The 7,111-nt window shown below is 45.4% G+C and overlaps 1 pseudogene; it reads left to right on the forward strand.

Annotated features, from left to right (window-relative positions):
- The first annotated feature begins 1,267 nt into the window (after window positions 1-1,267).
- On the forward strand, window positions 1,268-2,482 carry LOC118721666 (annotated as a pseudogene).
- Window positions 2,483-7,111: the final 4,629 nt, after the last annotated feature.

Here is a 7,111-nt window from a genome sequence, read left to right on the forward strand (position 1 = left end):
GGAGGAAGGAAAAGGGAGTGTCCAAGGTGTGGTCTCCAGAGGGAAAGCGCAAGCTAGGGCCTTTGTCTCAAGGTTTTCTCTCTCTGGCAGGCAGGAATGTTAGGGGAGGCCTCAGCAGAATATCCATCAGCTTTTCCGGCTGTGCTCTTTCAGGGTCCTGGTCTCCACTGATTGGTTGGTGTCAGGGCAGGAGGTCCTTAGTGTCCTGGCATCACCACCTAGTTTTGCTGCTTTTCTGGGCCTGGAGCTGAAATACAACTGAGGCTTTGATGTCTCTTCAGGGAGGTGGCCTTCTGCATCTGCTGTAAATTGCTCTGTCAGTTTGTTCAGCAACTGGCCCAATTTCCCTGTTCCACTTGTCCTCGCTTACTGACCTGTCCCAGCACAACAAAAACATAACAACCACCTTTGAAATCCTGGATAAGGAGTTTACATTTAAATAGTCTAAATAAAGTAATAAACTAGGAAAACTAAAAAACATATTTTGGAGGTTAAACAACATGATTAAATATATTTTAAAAAATCCAAGGAAGTCAATCAAAGCAAAGCAATAGTGACAACAACAAAAAATGCTAGAAGCAAAGTTCGCAGGATACAATGTATAAAATTTCACATTTTATCAATTTCTAAAAACTCAAATGTATCTCTAAATATTAGTGAGATGGAAAATATAGTACAAAGAGCTTCTATTTACATCAGTACCAAGGCAAATTACATTCCAGATTTAGCATGTGTGACTCATAGTATTTATTCAAAAAAACAAAAATTTTAAATATATTTTTATTGATTGCAGAGATGATAAGGGAGAGGAACAGAGAGAGAGAGAAATATCAACAAGAGGGAGACATCAATCAGCTGCCTCCTGCATGCGGCCTACTGGGGATTGAGCCTGCAACCCAGGCATGTACCCTGACCAGGAATTAAATGGTGACTTCCGGTTCATAGGTCAATGCTTAACCACTGAGCCATGCCAGGAAGGCAATTAAAGAAAATTTAAAAACGCAATCAAAGAGGATGAAGCTGTCCCTACCCAGTTTGACTCAGTGGATAGAATATTGGCCTGCGGACTCAAGGGTCCCAGGTTAGATTCCGGTCAAGGGCATGTACCTTGGTTGTGGGCACATCCCTAGTAGGGGGTGTGGAGGAGGCAGCTGATGGATGTTTCTCTCTCATCGGTGTTTCTAACTCTCTCCCTTTTCCTTCCTCTCTGTAAAACAATCAATAAAATAAATATTTTTTAAGAAAAGAGGAAGACGGTAGCGCCCATGGCTGCAGCTGAGTGCCAGGCTTCCCGGGCTCTGTTGGTGGGAATGGCGGCATCTTTGTCTGGAGGTCCACAGGACACCTGCGGAGCCAAGGCTCTCCATTTGGACCCCGCTGAGCATGAAGTTCCCTTTCCTGCCACTATTGATATCTATGGCACTGTGGAGTCTAAAGAAGTCATGAAACAATATGGACTTGGGCCCAACAGTGGCACTGTGAGCTCACCCAATCTCTTTGCTACCAGACTTGATCAGGCAATGAAATTTGAGAAGGCCCAGACCATGTCTAAATATGTATATATTGATTTTTTACAAAGAGGAAGGGAGAGGGATAGAGAGCTAGAAACATCAATGAGAGAGCAACATCAATCAGCTGCCTGCTGCACACCCCCTACTAGGGATGTGCCTGCAACCAAGGTACATGCCCTTGACTGGAATCGAACCTGGGACCTTTCAGTCCGCAAACTGATGCTCTATTCACTGAGCCAAACCAGTTTCGGCTAAATATGTCTTAATTGTCACCTGGTCAGCCCCTGGGACAGTCATCACTGAGGCCCTGTGACACCCTCATTTCCAACGAGTGCCACTTATATGATGGGCACCTCAAGAAGTACCAACCCAGTGACCTTCACATCCAACATGCTCTACGCCTGCAGCGTCCTGAACCAAACCATGCTGCCTTCCATGGTGATCATGAATTAAACTGGCATCGTTGGTCACAGCTGTGCGATGGGATGGATGCAAGATTCTGAAGCTTCCCGAGATGCTACAGGCGTCGTAACCTGATCCATCCACTGAGCTTGGTGTTGGATGAGTCGGACAGCGCCCTCAGGATGGCAGGTGTGCCTGCTGTTCTTGGGTCCGGCATCGGTGAGCTCTCTGTGCAAGCCACCAGGGCTGCAGAGGAACAGGAAAGGGAGAATCCTCCTCAATACAAACGTCTGAGGGAACCGCTGGCCAGGGCACAGAGCTGGCAGCAGGGAGAACAACGGGACCACCTTCAGAAAGACGTGGGCTCTGTGGCCTGGGACACAGGAACTGCCATGGACTGCTTTTCGCCTGTGTGGGACCCTCTGACTCAGAGAACCTCGGGTGAAGAGGGTGAGGAAGCAGACAGTGACACTGATGGTATGGACCACAGAGCTGCAGAGGGAAACCATGAAGAGCCAGCATCACAGGATTTTATGCAAGAATCAATGGCCCTTACTAGGGAACTCTGACTCCAGCAAAGCCAGGGATAGAAGACATTGGGCCTGGTGGATAGATGCCAATTCCCCTTGGGTTTTTGCCAGGAAGGATATTCCGACTGTTTTGGATGCTGGTATTTCTTCATGTGTAAAACCTCACGTTTTATCTTCTGAACTCAAGTACGTTTCCTGCTGACAGATGGAATAGAGAAGGAACATACTGTTCCCTTCAGTTCTCTATCATTAGGCTGGATCTGTAGCCTCTGTTTCCCTAGCATCTTGCCCTTGGCCCAGGAGTTACCCTCTTTTCGAAGGGACAGGGAAACGAGCTTATCCAGAGTGGCCGGGAGTCTCCTTGGCAACCAGTCAAAGTTGGTGTGAAAGGAGCCTCGTTATAGGACACATGGCTTGTTGGAGAAAGTGGGCATGACACATAGTTAATGAATAAGAATCCTGCTTCAATGGTGACTTGGATATGGAGTTTTTACTTTTTAAAGAAAAGCACAGTCAGAGTAATAAAGACACCAATACATTGTTGTCTGAGCTAAATTCACTGCTGTTTGGCAATACAGAGTATAGTCAAGATAAAAATAAGTTACTACAAAGAGTCAATCGAATCTGTGGGGGAGACACAGGGCTGAGTAGACCCAGATGTCATATGTCTTACTCACTCACTCACACCTGCTCTAGAGTCCAGCGCTTTGAAAGTGCCATGGATATCTGAACTGTGGCTTCAGAGTGAAGGGTGAAGGCCTGCTCCCTCTCCCTCTCTCCGGGACTAAAGTGCCAGCAGGCACCTTGTTCCTTTGTTGAGTCTTCCTTGCAGGCACAGGTGAGGGTCAGATCTGAGTTTCCACTAACGCTAACTCAGCTGGCCCTCAGGCCTGCCCCACCCAGTTCTGGCCCAGGCCCCAGCCTCTTTCAGAGACTAATCTGCTCAAGCTGCCGGACGCCTGCTGCAGACTTTCCTAAAATCTCTAAAAGGTCCACACACTCCGAAGAAGCAGGGCTGGCCTGTATGTCTCGCTAAATCATGGAAAGCCAGGCACCAGAGGCAGCCGGCCTAGTTCACAGCACAACCACTTGCAGGTGGTTGGGGAGAGCATATGGGCGACAACCAGTCTCTCTCTCTCTCTCTCTCTCTCTCTCTCTCTCTCTCTCTCTCTCTCTCTCTCCCCCCTTTCTCCCTCATTCCTTCCTTCCCTCCCTCTCTCCCTCTCTCTGTTTCTCTCCCTCCCTCCCACTCTCCCTCTCTAAAAATTTAATAAATATTACAAAGAAAAAAAACTCACTGACAAAGGAAAATATATCATAAAGCAGTGGACCAACCACCACTAAAGCTAGTACAAAATTTTGCTGAAACCGGTTTGGCTCAGTGGATAGAGCGTCGGCTTGGGGACTGAAGGTCCCGAGTTCGATTCCAGTCAAGGGCATGTACCTTGGTTGTGGGCGTATCCCCAGTAGGGGGTGTGCAAGAGGCAGCTGATTGATGACTCTCTCTCATTGATGTTTCTAACTCTCTATCTCTCTCCCTTCCTCTGTACAAAATTAATAATATATATATTATTGATATATATAAAATATATATATAATATTGTGTGTGTGTGTATATATATATATATATATATATATATATATATATATAAAGCTAAGTACAAAATTTAAAAGGCAAAAGTAGAAAGATTATGTTTAATTGCAACAGTAAATTCAGGAATACACACACACACACACACACACACAAAGTAAATATGGCAAAAGCATCAACATGGAGGAGGCGGTAAAAATGGTAGTGACTTTAGAATTTGTTTGAACTTAAGCAACCATCAACTTAAAATAGACTGCTAAAATTAAAATAGACTGCTATAAACATACTTGACATATATGAAGCACCTGGTAACCACAAACCAAAAATCTATAAGCAATATACAAAAAGTCTAGGGAAAGGACTCCAAACATAGCACTACAGAAAGTCATCAACATACAAGCGAGCGGAGACTAAAATAACTGCATATCCATTAATAATTAATGTAAATGTAAATTGATTAAGTGTCCCAATCACAAGCCAAATGGATAAGAAGAGGTGGTTATATATACACAATGGAGCATTGTAGTCTCAGCCGTGAAACAGAATAAAACCTTACTGTTTGCGACAATATAGATGGACCTGGAGGGTATTATGGTCGGTGAAATAAATCAAACAGAAAAAGACAAATGCCAGATGATTTCACTTATATGTGGAATCCAAAAACAAAATAAAGATTTCACTTATATGTGGAATCTAAAAACAAAATAAATGAGCAAACAAAACAGAAACAAACTCAGATCGATACAGAGAACAAACTAATGGTTGCCAGAAGGGAGTGGGGTTGAGGAGCTGGATGCAAAGGTAGAGGGATTAAGAAGTACAAATTGGCAGTTACAAAATAGTCACGGGATATAAAGTTGTAAAGTGCAGCTCAGGAATATAGTCAATTATATATATATATATATATATATATATATATATATATATATATATATATATATGCCTAAGTGACCATTAAGACTGATCAACTGTCCAAGACTGGTTTGACTCAGTGGATAGAGCATTGGCTTGCGAACTGAAGGGTCCTGGGTTCGATTCCAGTCAAGGGTATGTACCTTGGTTATGGGCACATCCCCAGTGGGGGGTGTGCAGGAGGCAGCTGATCGATGTTTCTCTCTCATTGATGTTTCTAACTCTCTCTCCCTCTCTCTTCTTCTCTGTAAAAAAAAACAATAAAAATATATTTTTTAAAAGACTGACCAACCGGTTGATCAGTCACTATGATGCACACTGACCACCAGGGGGCAGGTGCTCAATGCAGGAGCTGCCCCCTGGAGGTCAGAGCCCTCCCACAGCCAACCTCCCACAGCCCCTCCCCCTGGCCGGCCAGCCCCCAACCAGCTGGCCAACCTCCTGGGGTCCCTTCCTCTGGCTGGCCCCAATAAGCCTAAATTGCCAACCACGCTGAGGGACCCCCATCAGTGCACAAATTCATGCAATGGGCGTCTAGTATTGTAATAATTATGTATGGTGTCAGGTGAGTGTAAGACTTATGAGGGGCTCACTTTGTAAATTATATAATTATCTAATCACTATGCTGTACACCTGAAACTAATACCATTGAATGTCAACTAATTGAAAAAAAATTTTTAAGAATCAATCCCATATCAAAATTCTCACTGTGTTTTTATAAAACATGACAGGTTGTGACATTCAGCTGCAAGAATGATTGGGTAAGAATAGCAGAGTTTTTAAAAGTAATTATGAAGCAAATGGGTAGATAACAGCAATGCTAGCATCTTTACCCTATTAGATCTTAAAACACAGCAGACACAAATGGTGATTTTCAAAGCCACACCACCAGCAAGCAGACGAGCCAGGATTCAGGCTCAGAACTGGTTTAAAAGCCCAAGCAAGTCCCTAGCCATTTTGGTTCAGTGTTAGAGCATTGGGCCCATGGACTGAAAGGTCCTGGGTTCAATTCGGTCAAGGGCACATACTTCAGTTGCAGGCTCCATCCCTGGCCCCTGGTTGGGCACATGTGGGAGGCAACCAAGCAATGTGTCTCCCTCACATTGTTGTTTCTCTCTGGTTCTGTCTCTCCACTCCCGATCTTCCTAAAAATCAATGGAAAAATATCCTTGGGTGAGAATTAACAACAACAACAAAAGCCCAAGCAAAATCTGACCTATTCTGCTATCTGATCTCTTAGAGCTGAGATAATGCCTCAGTAGCCGTGTGCTCACTCAGAGACTGAGACTTACGGTGCTCGGTTAGAACTCTCATGAAGCCTTTGTGATGGCAAACCTAGGCTGTTGCCACGGCAACCACAGGGCCTGGACTAGGGGCTCCCAGCATGCCCTGAAGCCCAGCTGGCCCCTCACTCCCACTGCATTTCCCACCTGCTCAGGTCCCTGTGGCACCTTCATCACTTAGGCACTAGCTACCATCCACCTGTTCTTCTCCCAGGCCCTTACCTTCATCTCGTCCCCTCCATCTCCTCACCCTTTTACCTCTAGGTAACTCTCCTGGGCCCCAGCCTCTTCTCACCCCTCCCCCCCCTGTTCCTACACTTCCTGCTCCCATCTCTGCCTGCTTCACCCTTCACTCCCCTCACCCTCTTTCTCTAGTCTCCTCTCTGGCCTTGACCTTCCTCTCTTAGTCTTCTCCTTAGTCCTCTCCTCACTCCCATTTCCTTTCTTTCTTTCTTTCTTTCTTTCTTTCTTTCTTTTTTTATAATATATTTTATTGATTTTTTTACAGAGAGGAAGAGAGAGGGATAGAGTTAGAAACATCAGTGAGAGAGAAACATCAATCAGCCGCCTCCTGCACACCCCCTACTGGGGATGTGCCCGCAACCAAGGTACATGCCCTTGACCAGAATCAAACCCAGGACCTTCAGTCCGCAGGCTGACGCTCTATCCACTGAGCCAAACCAGTTTCGGCTCCCCTTTCCTTTCATATCTTCACTGCCTGGCTTCTCCATTCTGCTTTCTCTTTGCTCCCTTCTCCACCCCCTCACACCATCATTCCTGTCACTCTCACCCCTCACCCCCTCCTCCCTTTCTGCTCCCCTACTGCCTGTCTCTGCTTCCTTCCCACCAGGCGAACTGGGTCAGCTGAATCCAGAAACAACT

Source organism: Pipistrellus kuhlii, unplaced genomic scaffold (genome assembly GCF_014108245.1).
Source record: "Pipistrellus kuhlii isolate mPipKuh1 unplaced genomic scaffold, mPipKuh1.p scaffold_m20_p_18, whole genome shotgun sequence".
NCBI classification, from domain to species: Eukaryota; Metazoa; Chordata; class Mammalia; order Chiroptera; family Vespertilionidae; genus Pipistrellus; species Pipistrellus kuhlii.